At 36.2% G+C, this 14,536-nt stretch overlaps 1 long non-coding RNA gene across 1 annotated transcript; it reads left to right on the forward strand.

The window, feature by feature from the left end:
- Window positions 1-129: 129 nt before the first annotated feature.
- On the forward strand, window positions 130-1,812 carry LOC130430359 (uncharacterized). The gene is made up of 3 exons (XR_008907772.1): window positions 130-467; window positions 758-1,539; window positions 1,733-1,812. It is a non-coding gene; the product is annotated as an uncharacterized LOC130430359 (long non-coding RNA).
- The last annotated feature ends 12,724 nt before the right edge of the window (window positions 1,813-14,536 follow it).

Here is a 14,536-nt window from a genome sequence, read left to right on the forward strand (position 1 = left end):
AGAGCAGTTCGAATCAGTTTACTCTCGCGGTATTTTGATGTCATTTGTCGATCGATCTGCGCAGCGGCAGCTGAAGCACTGCAAACAAATACAGAACACGTAAACGAGAGAGAAATCACGTACGTTCAACATAGACGTTTGCGCCGAAGAATGTGCTCGGATTCCCCGAGATTACGGGGACATTTTGAGGCGTTAACCGACCGAAGATCAGTCCAAACACCACTGAGTTGTTTAAGTTTATGGACACACGTCGTAAAACTGACCCAAGAGCGCAGAAATTCTATGACATCGTGCCCCCTGACTGAAAAGATCGCTTTATAAAGGCAATGGGAACCACAAACATGCTTTTTGACTACATTTAAAGCAGCAATAAAACTTTTTAAATGTTACTTAAAGGACGTTGTTTCATATTACGGCAATATTCATGAGGGATGTTTTCTTTTGGATGTGTATGTTGATATTTAACGGTAAGTTTTGACATTTAGGCTATGTATGCATTATGTTTTATTATGTAAACAATGCAAAATGCTTAAGTTGGGTAACAGTTTGGAAGACATTCACATCTTCCACAGTAATAGAAAAGTGAATAGTGTTCCAGATAACGTTACTCAAAGAAGAAAAACAGATGCTTTAGGATATAGTCAGAGTCTGTGCAGCTCTATGAGAAACTACCTCACCACTGTTAGCAAATGTTTTTGGTTGTGTAACACTTTAAGTCATCCAAACTATTTCAAGTATGTGTATTTTTATGTTTCAGTTGTGTTTGGTGACGCAGATGAAGTGAAGTCAGTGTCAGTGATGGAGGGAGATTCTGTCACATTTCACACGGATCTTACTCACATTCAGAGATATGATAAGATAGTGTGGATAGATGAATCTCAAAGGGCTCTTGTGGCTCAAATCAATACACGAGACAAATCAAGCTCTATATGTGATGGTTATGACCAGAGATTCAGAGTCAAACTAAAGCTGGTAAACCAGACCGGATCTCTCACCATCACAAACATCAGCATTGCACAATCGGGACTTTATAAACTACAGATCATCGGGAACAATGCAACTTCCAGGAGGTTCAATGTTACTGTCTATGGGGAGTTTTGCTCATAGTTTTGTCGATTCTATGCATCTTAATCTGGTTCATTAAGCCCACAAGGTCTCCCTAAAGAATAACTTATGAATTATTATTCAAAGTTATTGTTACGGGTTATAAAACATCTTTCAGGATTAACTTTCAGTTTTTCTTTGTTTTTCCAGCTCGTCTGCCCGTTCCTGTCATCACCAATGACTTTCTAAACTGTTCATCATCAGAACCATCTTCAAATTGTTCCTTTCTGTGTTCAGTGATGAATGTGACACATGTGAGTCTCTCCTGGTACAAAGGAAACAGTTTATTGTCCAGCATCAGTGTGTCTGATCTCAACATCAGACTCTCTCTACCTGTGGAGGTGGAATATCATGATACAAACATATACAGATGTGTCATCAACAATCCCATCACAAACCACACACAACATCTCACCAACGTCTGTAAGTGTTCAGGTAAGACATCTGAAGTCATCAGAAGACTTCTACTCAACCATGAAGTAGACAGGAGATAAAGAGATGTATAAAATATCAAAGACAGTTAGAAGATGGTTAGCAACAAAGAATAAATTTTCAAAGTAGTTTTTGTAACTTTACACTTTATGAGATTACATTTAAGATGATTGGATTTGATGTTTGTGTATCACAGAACACCACGTTACATTGATAACTGCTGCAGTTGTGGTCACTGCTTTGTGTCTGCTGGGGATCATAGCAGGTGTCATTCACCACCGCAAAAAGGCAGGTGTAAACAAGCAAATAAATCATAAAATGTTGCTCTTTATCCACTATTTAAGATGTATATACATTGAACAAATGTAAACATCAAACAACACAAGAAGTTTTCAGGTGAACATGTGTCTTTACACAACACTGAATGAGAATGTGAAAACTCATTGCTAGTTTTATGTCTCTCTTTCCCTTATCTGTACTCAGGCTCAGATCGCTCATCAACAATCACACCATTCAGAAAGTACCGGGGAGACGAGCGGTCAATGCTAGCTGGAGACCAATACTGGACAATTTGCTACAAGCTTTACACCTGAGCACCGGGTGCATAAAGCACCTTAAGTGTAATTTTTCCTTAAGTGTGCCCTTAAATATACCTTAAGTTTTACTTAAGTTATTCTCCTATTGTCTTTGGTAAAGAGAAATCACCCCTTAAGTGTCACTTAAGTGTCAAGAAAAACTTAAGGTGCTTTATGAAACCTGGCACTGCAGTTTTAGTTGCACAGAAGTATGCGGTATTTAGGAGTCCAAGCATAAAAACTGTGAAGGTACCTGTTGATTTCACCTGTGTTGTTCTTATTTTTAATCCATACTGTTGGTCTATTTTGTAGAAAAGTTGTAAAACTAAATACACTTAAAAATGTATGGTGGAGAAAAGTCACTAGATTTAGCTACTTTTCAGATGCCTTTAGCAATTTATTTCCGTAAAATGCACCTAACAACAAATCTAGTGACTTTCGACTTTTTGGACCAACAATAACTCAAAATAAGGCTTGATTTGTTTCATAAATCATAGATTGTTACCAAAATGGAGAGTGTACCACATACAGAAATACATATTTGTTTTTGAGACATTTTTATTTATTTTTTGAGGAGTTAATCTTTTTACCTGCTGCTGTTCGCATACCCCCTTACAAAATATTGAGTCTGGTATGTAAAAGCTCAGCTTTAAGCTTAAATATTTGTAAGAAATACATTAAACATTTGCATATTTGTATACTCTGCCGTAAAAATTAATCTATAACTATCTTTAAGTTATTTTAGACATATTTTAAGTAATACACATTCAGTTTTGTTCGAGAGCTTTTACGTGTAACAAAATCTGGTGTCTGGCGCCATCTGCTGATCAAAACCTTGTAAATGCAACTCAGACAGATCACCAATATGTAGAATGGAAAAAAGAAAATAGTGACCACTGCTGTGTTTCTACTATGCAGCCACCTGATGCCATTGCATTTGGGTTTCTCAACATTTAAGTTTACTCTAAACGTTGTTTCATTTTTTTCAACATGTTTTATGTTGGTAAAGATTAATCTTTACATCACACTGGGCACAGTTTGTATTTTGTGAAATGATTTATAAGACAAGCTTCATAGTTTTATAGTCAAACATATGACTTAGGTATTGTTATACGGTTATTGTAACTGGTATTTTAAAAGTAAGATAATTTGTTGTTTAAACATTTTAAAAGAGGAAACGGTTGTGTTAAAAGTTATGTTGTGTGGTAAAATGTATATACATAAATGTCTGCCATTAGTTTTAAACTTTTATTCCATCCGGGTACATAAAAATAGTTAAAAAATTTAAATATGTGAGATCATTTTACATTTGTAGGGTGTGTATGAGAAATGATAAGTTCATGTGACAAGTAGACTATTTGTTTCCTCTTAAAACCAAGGGTGTAACTTTGGTTTGAGAAGTAGGGGGGACACAAAATGGGGAATTTTTAGAGTGTGCACGCGAAGCACGTATCGACACAGGAAGTCTCTTTGTGTCGCACCTGCTTAAAACAATGATGTGCTAAAATCTCACTGAAATAATTTCAGTTTCAATGCTGCCTTTGACTTACGAGAAACCACGTGTTTCTTTTCGGACATTTTCCAGTCATATACTTAATCTCTGCCTTATGAACAATTTCATTTATGTAGCCTAAATTGATTGAAATATATTCTTAAATTTCTGTTGCACTGTAAAATCAGTAAAACCACAGTAGGAGTAAAATCTTTCCGTGACGGGTGGAGCTGTCACCGGACCTGTCACTCCTGCCTCGCGACCTGCCACTGTTTTACGTGCCTGCCTCGCGACCTGACAATCTTTTAAGTGCCTGCCAATGTAATATGGTGCAGTTTAGCGACCCGTTCTCCCCGCAATGGTATGAACCACGCATCCAGTCAGCTAATAAGCGTCGCGTCTGCCTCAACTTAGCGTCACGCCCGCCACAAGATCTCTCTCTGTTAAACTGCCTGAAACTCCGACCGATGCGGACGAGAGCAAACAAACAGTGCAACCATGCTTTTATTGACTTGTTTGTTTACTTTATTCCGCCAGTTTTACAACAAATGGAGCACGCGTCGCGTCTGCCTCAACTTAGCGTCGCGTCTGCCACAACTTAGCGTCACGCCTGCCACAAGATCTCTCGCTGTTAAACTGCCTTAATCTCAGACAGATGCAGAGTTTTTGTACAATTTTCTTTAAGTACAGTATTAGTTTGGTGAGTTGATAGGATTTATATAGCCTCAAAAATCCCAAAATGTTTGTAATTCAACAACACTGAAACAACATTAGCTATTGTGTTTATTATTGTTATTATATGTCAACCTTCAAATAATATATGAAGAATACTTTGCTAACCATGGTCTATCCACCTTTTCTTTATCTTGTTTTTAAAAACATTCTGTAATTTATTGTCATAGTGTCAGTAGAAAAAATAAATAAAAAATTAAGGTTTATTTTGATAACAACACTCAATAAATATTGTATTTTTTTATAAAATTCTGAAAATATAATTTTCCCTCAGATAAGAAATTAAAGCCACACTGAAATTTAAGCTGATATCACAAATAGAATTAAGTGTCTGTGATACATTTCGTTGCTGTATTATTAAATCATTTATACCCTAGTACAGGGGTTTTCAAACTTTTCATGCCAAGGACCCCAAAATATGTTTAACTTTTCGCAAGGGACCCCGTTTCTAAAATAGATATCCATGTTTTCTATAAAGAAGCATTTAAACTTTTATACAAATAAGTATAACAACCCTGATAGCACACATACATCTGGCTTACGTCTATTTGACGTCTGCATTTACATACAGACATTATGATTTAGAATGGATGTAAATCTGCTCTTTCTAGGATGTTTAGCAGATGTTTTTACTCAGCAAATCTCAAGATATTTAGCAGACGTACTACAGACATTGAGACGTCTCTGAGACGTATTGCAGATGAGCAAACTACATATTGCAGATGTCTGTAAGATGTAAATGCAGACGTCAAATAGACATAAGCCAGATGGATTGTGCTATCTGGGAAACAGTAAGTGTGATATTATAAGGACAACATATTGAAAAAGTTAAAGTTCAATAATCTTCAGTATAGAGTTTTACAACTTTTGCTGACTTTAGTTTCTCAAAGAAGTTCTGGGGACCCCTTAAACCATTCTTGAGACCTCTTGGGGGTCCACGGACCCTAGTTTGATAAACCCTGGCCTAGAACATGCATAGACTAATTTACAAATTTACAAATCAGTGCCACTAAATCATTATTATTGCAGAAATTTACATATGAATAATAAATGAAGAGTTCATTTGCAAAAACACTGTTCTTAAAATCTCTCTTTTTAATCATGATTTTTAATGTTATCATGTTTTTATTGTACTTAACTGTTTTAGTGGGCTATATTTCAATTGTATAAATTAGAATACACACTAAAAAAGTAAAATCATGCATGATTTTTTAAAATGTATCAATTTGTAAAAACAAATTAAAGCATCATATTGACAAAATAATAATTATAATAATAAAAATGAATAATATAATATAATATAACAACGAGACTACACCAACAATTTGAACTTGACTGTTTTTATTTTGACACTTAAAGATGCACAGATGAGACGCGTCGCGTGCTCCATTAGTAGTAAAACTGGCTGAATAAAGTAAACAAACAAGTAAATAAAAGCATGGTTGCACTGTTTGTTTGCTCTCGTCCGCATCGGTCGGAGTTTCAGGCAGTTTAACAGCGAGAGATCTTGTGACAGGCGTGACGCTAAGTTGAGGCAGGCGCAACGCTAAGTTGAGGCAGACGCGACGCGTGCTCTATAAGTAGTAAAACTGGCGAAATAAAGTAAAACAAACAAGTCAATAAAAGCATGGTTGCACTGTTTGTTTGCTCTCGTCCGCATCGGTCGGAGTTTCAGGCAGTTTAACAGAGAGAGATCTTGTGGCGGGCGTGACGCTAAGTTGAGGCAGGCGCGACGCTAAGTTGAGGCAGGCGCGACGCTAAGTTGTGGCAGACGTGACGCGTGCTCTATTAGTAGTAAAACTGGCGAAATAAAGTAAACAAACAAGTAAATAAAAGCATGTTTGCCTTGTTTGTTTCCTCTCGTCCGCATCTGTCTGAGTTTCAGGCACACAAGAGATCTTGTGGCAGACGTGACGCTAAGTTTAGGCAGACGCAACGCTTATTAGCTGACTGGACGCGCAGTTCATACCATTGCGGGGAGAACGGGTCGCATAACTGGAAAATATAACTGTGACGGGTCGCTAAACTGCACCATTATACAGTGTCAGGTCGCGAGGCAGGCACGTAAAACAGTGGCAGGTCGCGAGGCACGAGTGACAGGTCCGGTGACAGCTCCACCTGTCACGGAAAGATTTTACTCCCTCTCTAAAACCATATACTACACCTGATGCGACGTTGCAAAAATATATACAAAACAAGCCAGAACAACAACTTTGGTGTAAGAATAGGGAACAATGTTCGCATATGACGGATATTTTTTTAGGCCTTTTGTTGTTTCTGTAGGCCTATTTAACATTTTGAATGTTTTCTTTAATTTTTACACTGGTTTTGAATTATTCGCGTAATTTCGCTTTATGGTCAACGAAAATATCCAAAATGTATCAATAATGTCCTGATATAATCAGTCCGTTTTTCTTTTTAAAAGTGTGTACGAGGTTGGTTCTCTTATTCTTTTCACATAGAAATTGAAACCCAGCAGCACAAGCTTAATTATAAACCAAGTAAAACAGTGTTACTGACTTTTTTTGTTTTCAATATGTAGTCTTCACAAACTCTTTGTTTATATTTTGTTTAAGAAAAGTGATTTTCAAAAAAATACTATGATAAAAAACACTATCAGAGCTACAAGCACACTTGTAAATTACATGTGACCCATTTGGAGGCCAAAACGGATGCTGTTTATGACAATGTTTTAATGAAAGAATTAAGAACAGTCAACAGCGAATCAATGAACAGATACAAATGACAGAAAATAGGTTCATATGTAGATGATTTTGTAAAATGTATAAGTCATTGAATTCATGAAATGTATACCGCCGAACAGTTTATATTTGAATAAACTGCTTAATTTTAACTTTAATTACCCTTCTAAACCTCTTTAAGCAGAAGTCCATAAGGACGGATGGAGCTCTCCACTATTTCCTTCTCTTTTGCAGCAGATGTCCCCTTAGGGATGGGCACCAACCAATAGTTCTTAGCCTTGATAATTTCTCTCTTCTTGGGGTTGACTCTGTTCTGCATGATGACTTTATAAGTCTTTCCATTTTTTTGAGATGTGAATTGCTTTCTTTGAGCGTACCGGTCTGCCACTTCTATGTCTGGAGTTGAATAAATTCCTCTTCCGTAAGCTTCATGGGCGCCCGCCTTGTAGTGGGTTTTGACTATGCCCTCAGCTCCTTCCAAACCGGTTCCATGGTAGGACACTGGCCACTCACCGGGATCAGAGTTGCTCCTCCACCCACGTGTTCCCAGCCAAGTGTTCCCGTCAGGGTACTTATTGAGAACCTTCAGCCCGAAACGCTTCCACCCATACGGACGCGCATACGACTCGTCCCCGCGCTTGCAGTAGGAATCAGAGTCAGACTTGGACTTCTTAGTGAAGTCAAAGTTATGCGCTGGGTCGAAGAATTCATCTGGAATCACAAATAATATTTTGGTCAGAGAGCTCCCGTTTTCTTTTTTCGGGGTCTCTTGTGAAGTTTGCGACTGGTCACCAATAAACCAGCCTCCCAGCAACGAAGTCAAATACGACACAGGACTTAGTAACAGCTCCAGCGCTCCATAACCAAGAAGAGCAATCGTCGGCAGATTGGTAACATCCAATTTAACAGCTCCGTCTGAATCTGAAACCTGTGACTGAAGTTTCACTGTGACTCCCAGAAGGGCAGTGAGCGCTTCTGCCAGTACAAACTTGTCTGCAGACATTGCGTTTACCTGAGTTTGTCCTTGTCAGGAGAGCAAAAGATCTCTATAAATGTCGACAGGAACACGATCTTTTTCAACGTGCCACATGCTCATTTCAAAACAGAAAGTAAAAATAATTGTATTGTCATGACCTTTGCATTCAGTTGTTTACGGGTAGACTCGGGACGGTTACTTTAGTTTCTTTGAGACTGTTTTTAGTGGAAAGCCAAAATGTGTTTATTTTAAACTCACATCTGTCAGCTACCCACCGAATGTCACAGTTGTTTTATGTTTTGTTTGTTTTTTTCCTCCCATTGTTAATTTCATTATTAGTTAATTAGTTTTCACTAGTCTCATTATTAGTTTATCCCTTGCACCTGATTATCCCTCGTTATATCTGTTGTATTCAAGTTCTCCCCTTGATTGTAGTCCTTGTCTGGAATTGTTTATGCTGCTTGTGTTTAATGTTAAAGTATGTTTGGTTCGTGGTTTTCATTTGGATTGTTTAAATTAAAAATACCTAAGTTTGGAATACTCTTTGTACTTTATTGACACTTTATCCTGTAAGCACTCGTGACAGATACACTGCTGTAACTAACATGCATGACCACATAACGGGGGATACTTGCAACATTAATTAAAATGTAATAAAATAATCTATAACATATTTTCGCAATTTCTTTACTTTATTTGTGAACAAACAGAGTGTTTAAAAAGTTAAACAGGAAAAATATTTTAATTAAATAAACAAGATACTGAAAATGTAGCCTACCGACGTACGTGTGCGCACTTCTCTAACCTGGTGTTGTTTGTTTGTTTTTGTGTGTGAACGGTTAAATTGATCGTATAAAGACTAAATTGGAAATAAACATATTTCCAAAACAGCCTCTGGAGTGGAGACGGCAGTTTCATCCCATCACTATAAGTGTCACGCCCTGGTGGTGGCACCTCTGTTCGCCACCTGATGGCACCATTACACTGTCTTTGTTTTGTAGGACTCCAGTTCCCATCATTCTTTGTCTCGTTATCATGTATGTTTTCAACTGTGTTTTCATACCCTAATTTGAGTAATACTGAAAAATGTGTAGTCTAAGTTATATTATTAACGGTACTTAGATGTTATAATTTAAACAGATGTCATATTAAACTTAGTCTTGTCAACGTTTTGGAAACAGTTTTCGTGTATATTAAAAAAAAGCTGAATTAATGAATATTTTTTTATTTTTTAGCACAATATACACAATCTTGTTATCTGGTTAACCGTCTGTCTGGTTAATAGCATTCTTCCAAATATCTTTCTCTGAGTTCATCAGAGCAAAGACATTTATACAGATTTGGAACAACTCGAAGGTGAGTAAATGATGACAGCACTTCCTTTTTGGGGTGAACTATCCCTTCAACAATTTAGTACGACGGCATTTTAGTGCCATAAAAAATAAAAAATAATCCAAGATTTCGAGAATAAAGACGAAATGTATCGAGAATAAACTCGTCGTAATTCGTATTTTGTTTACGTGAATGTTGTAGTTTAAGAGCTTAAGTTATGTTTAAACATTGTCTTTAGTTCCCCACTGTAACAAATCTTTTATAGCTTATTTAATCATTCTTAAATGACAATAAATGTTTTCTGCCAGGGGCATGATTGCATCTGCTCACAGAGCACCTTTGACTATAAAAATAGTACTGGTTATGTTTTTTTTTAAAGGGACACGAGTTGAAGCACACTGATGGGCAGCGCTCGAAACGTCGCTCGCTAGCGACACCTGTTGCTCGAAACTTTGTAAATGCATCTTACCAAACCAATTTCAAAAGTTTTTATGAAATCTTAATGTAGTCTACAAACCATTAAATGGTGTTCAATATAAAGCGTTTGGAAAACGTATGTATTCTTGTTCGTTGCTCTGTTGTGTTTTAATAGATTTAATATGTTTTTATTTTTATAACCATATATTCAACATTAGGACTTTTTTATATCTATATTTTAATTTAACACCATTTTTATTGTATTGGCATAGGAAAGTCTTTTAAATGTGAAAAGTTTTAGTCAATGGGTCCACACATCACAGCGTGTCTTCCAACACATCAATAATTTATGAGGGCATTCACAAAACAAAGTGTCTCTTTAGACAAGATCAACGCCCCCAAACTGTGCTCCATTCATCCTGACCATTGATCAGTACAAACGCTATGAGATCATTTCAGTTTCATTGACTTCAGTTTCATCTGTGACTGGCTTTCCAGAAACAATATTTTGCAAGTATTTTTGCTGGTTTTTTCTTGAACATTGTTCCATGTCAATGTACTTTTTCATGCAATTTTCGAAGAAAATGTTTGCAGAGACTGTTTATGTCTGTCTGTGTGTCGTGGTCTCTAACGGTAAGACTGTGTATCTTACATGCATTTTTTTTGCATTCCTATTTCCAACAGCTATAGAAAAGTCTACAATTGTGTCCCGTGACCTGAAAGAAGAAAAACGCGGATAGATGCATTACAAAGATGAACAAAGTTCATATTTAGTGTGTTTGTCTCTTACAGTTGCAAATTGTATGAAATCTTTTGTTGTTTCAGGTGTGTTTGGTGTTGGTGCAGATGAAGTGAAGTCAGTGTCAGTGATGGAGGGAGATTCTGTCACACTTCACACGGATCTTACTCACATTCAGAGATATGATAAGATAGAGTGGATAGATGAAACTCAAAGGGCTCTTATGGCCCTAATCTTTACACAAGCCAAATCTATATGTGATGGTTATGATGAGAGATTCAAAGTCAAACTAAAGCTGGAAAATCAGACAGGATCTCTCACCATCACAAACATCAGCATCATTCAGTCTGGGCTTTATAAACTTAAGATCTGTAACAATAAAACTTCATACAGGAGGTTCAACGTTACAGTCTATGGTGAGTTTTGCTCATAGTTTGGTTGATTTTATGCATGTTAATCCAATTACAAGGTCTAATATTGTAGGAATTATTATTCAAAGCTATTGTGGCGTGAACATAAAACATCTTTCAGGATTTACTTACAATTCAGTTTCTCTTTGTTTTTCCAGTTCGTCTGCCCGTTCCTTTCATCACAAGTGACTTTCTAAACTGTTCATCTTCAGAACAATCTTCAAACTGTTCTTTTCTGTGTTCAGTGACGAATGTGACACGTGTGAGTCTCTCCTGGTACAAGGAAACAGTTTATTGTCCAGCATCAGTGTGTCTGATCTCAACATCAGACTCTCTCTACCTCTGGAGGTGGAATCTCAGGATACAAACACATACAGATGTGTGGTCAACAATCCCATCACAAACCAAACACAACATCTAACCAACGTCTGTAAGTGTTCAGGTAAGACATCTGAAGTCATCAGAAGACTTCTACTCAACCATGAGGTGGACAGGAGACAAAGAGATGTAGAATAAAACATCAAGACGTGAAACAATTTAGGAGACAGTTTACAAAATAAAAATAATTTTCAAAGTAGTTTTTCTTTGTAATTTTATACTAGTTACAATTAAATTAATGAGTTTCATGTTTGTGTATATCCTGCCTTGATGCCCGATGACTCCTGAGATAGGCGCAGGCTCCCCGTGACCCGAGGTAGTTTGGATAAGCGGTAGAAAATGGAATGGAATGTTTGTGTATCACAGAACACCAAATCGCAACGATAGTCGCTGCTGTTGGGGTCACTGCTTTGTGTCTGCTGGGGATCATAGGTGTCATTCACCACCGCAAAAGGCAAGTATTTACATTAAAATATATGAATAATTTTTAATAATTAAGATATTGCTTTTAACAAATTGAACAAATGTGAAAGTCAAACAACAACAGACAAGAGATGTTAATGGGTGAACACTTGTCTCTACACACTACTGAATGAGAATGTGAGGAACTCATTGTGTCATTCATGAATGTTCTTTACTCAGATTGCTCGGCTACAATCTCATCATTCAGAAAAACTGCCGACACAAGCCATCATTGTCAACTGGAGATGAATACTGGAGGAATTTTGGCAAACTTAACCACTGCAGTTTTAGATGCAGCAGAACTATGCTGACTGTTTATAAGCCTAAGCATAGAAACCGATTCTATGCTATCTATTCTATCGATTACTTCAGCCTATAAGAATAATAACGTTTTGAAGACAGTTAAATATTAGCAACAAAAGCCATCTTTAGACTGCAAAGGTTTCATCCGTCATGGCTTATAACAAAGACAGTTTAATACTGCTCAAATGTGCAATAATTATATGAAAGTGGATGTAACACACGCAGTTTCTGCCAATCTCATATTAATCTTGAGTACCCATAGAGTAGTATTGCACTTTGTATCTTCGAAGAGTCACATTTATAAAAGAAAGATGCAGCTGTACGATTATATTATATTACAAGCATGCTTCTTCTCTCGTGGGTTAATGCGTAGGTGTGCTTTTCCTGAAGAATTGTCCAATAAGGGACTAAGAAAAGTTGTTACGTAAGGGAATTTACCTGTGGCACCTTCATTTTAGTGTGGGACTAGTTTTAAACCTAGTCTGTGAAACTGGATCATAGTCTCACTAAGCAAGGGCAATTTTTGCCCTTTTAGCCAGGATTTCCCCCTTTTTACCTGACAGGATGATATGGTATAGAGTACTTAAACCAAAACAACAATAGTTTTTTTTAATGTCCGTACAATGTATCAAACAGGCAAACTGGCACAAGTAACAACAGAGATGTGACTATACAGCCTTTACATTTTGGGCATCAGTGAAAGAGATAATCACAAGCACAGGCAGGTCTTTCTGTTGTGAACATTTACATTTGCTAACAAAATGTTATTTTTGTGACTATAATATATGCGGGTATTTATCAATCTAAATTATGTAGAAAAAATCTTATTGTTCAGATTAAATGTTTATTGTCAGATTGCCGTCTGCATACTTTTTGTTTTGCCAATCACTGCATCAATTGGCATCTACACTTGATATTTTCACTGTAGGGCCTTTTTACTGTTCTTTAACTATTTTTACTTTAACTACATGTGCTGTTGTATTGCCGTCATTCAGTATAAAGGACTAATTCCTAGATCTTCATGTACTTTTATAATTTCATATAATTGTAATATTTAAAATTTTTACAAGAAAAGAGTTGTGGACACAGATATGCACCAGGTAAAGATAAAACAGACAAATGCAAACAAATGTAATCTAAATGTAATAAAAAAAAGACAGATTACATTACAAGAAATGTGTAATCTAAGGGATTACATTATTTAAATAAAATTGTGCCAAGTGGTGCCAGTTACTGATTTCAATTTTCAAGCAATCCCAAATACCCAGCTGTGGTTATTGTTAATATTATTGATTCATTTTTTGGTGGCACATAGATCTCTTTATAGGAAATCTGTGAAATTGATACACTGAAAACTGAGTTTCTTGTGTAGCAGTCAAAAAACGTAATGACATTTTTACCAGACTTTTATTTATTTTTCAGTTCAATTTGTACACTGTATATCATTTTGTTTTTACATCTTATTCTAGAAACTATATTTTCAACTATCTGGTAAAATGAGCAGTAATATTCAAACAGAACATTGCTAAAGGACTTTAAATATATGAAAACATGTTTTTTAAAATACGTCTATTTTTATGTTTTTATATATATTTTAATGATTCACTATTTTGACTCGTTGTTGTTTCCTTTCTTGCAAAAAATATTTAATCAGCTGTGGAAAATCTCAGCTTCAGGCTTATATCTATTTAAAAAAGACGGAAAGATTGACAATTAAGTCAAAAAGTAAACATCCATATTGACCGACCACCCCATTGTATCTGGAACTGGATCTCGCGGGCTAGAGTTGAGAACCACTGGCCTATAGTCTGTGAGAGGTATTAACCTGTTTGCTTAATGTAGTGAAATAAGATAGCTAGCAAAAGTCTAGTGTTAGCCTACATTTAATCACCATTTAATCAGTCCAGGGAAACGTTTAGCACTATAATAACCCTGGTGTGGAAATTCCTTTTTACGTGTCCACTTTATTTTCTTGATGACATAAATGTGCAGCTAAATATAAAAATCTACTGTTTTCACTGTTTTGAGAGGAAGATGTTAATTTTAAGTTTGTTCGTTTTTCTTTTTTAAAATCTTTTATTAATAATTATAATTAATAATAATAAATTGTAATCATTTTGTTAAGACAATTTTCCATTTTGTCAAATTTTACAATAAAAATACATTGAGACTGTAAAAGATAGCCTTCAGCAATTTTTTTATGGTTGCTTTTAATCTTACATCAAATAGTGAACTGCATAATAGACTTGCATGTACAAATCACTAGCAATAAAAATTGTGCTAGTACTAGTTTTGAACTACAAGCAAGACAGTTGCAATGCTTTTATTAGAGTTATTTAAAGCTTTTGATATGACAGTTCGTTCCTAGAGATGTGGTGCAACAGCTGCGGAGAGGGGGCCCACTTTGAATTTTTGTCATGGGGCCCAAAATTCCTGGCAGCGCCCCCGAGTGAACGTCACAGCAGCGCATAAAATTACATAC

The sequence above is a fragment of the Triplophysa dalaica genome, chromosome 10 (genome assembly GCF_015846415.1).
Source record: "Triplophysa dalaica isolate WHDGS20190420 chromosome 10, ASM1584641v1, whole genome shotgun sequence".
In the NCBI taxonomy this organism is placed as follows: domain Eukaryota; kingdom Metazoa; phylum Chordata; class Actinopteri; order Cypriniformes; family Nemacheilidae; genus Triplophysa; species Triplophysa dalaica.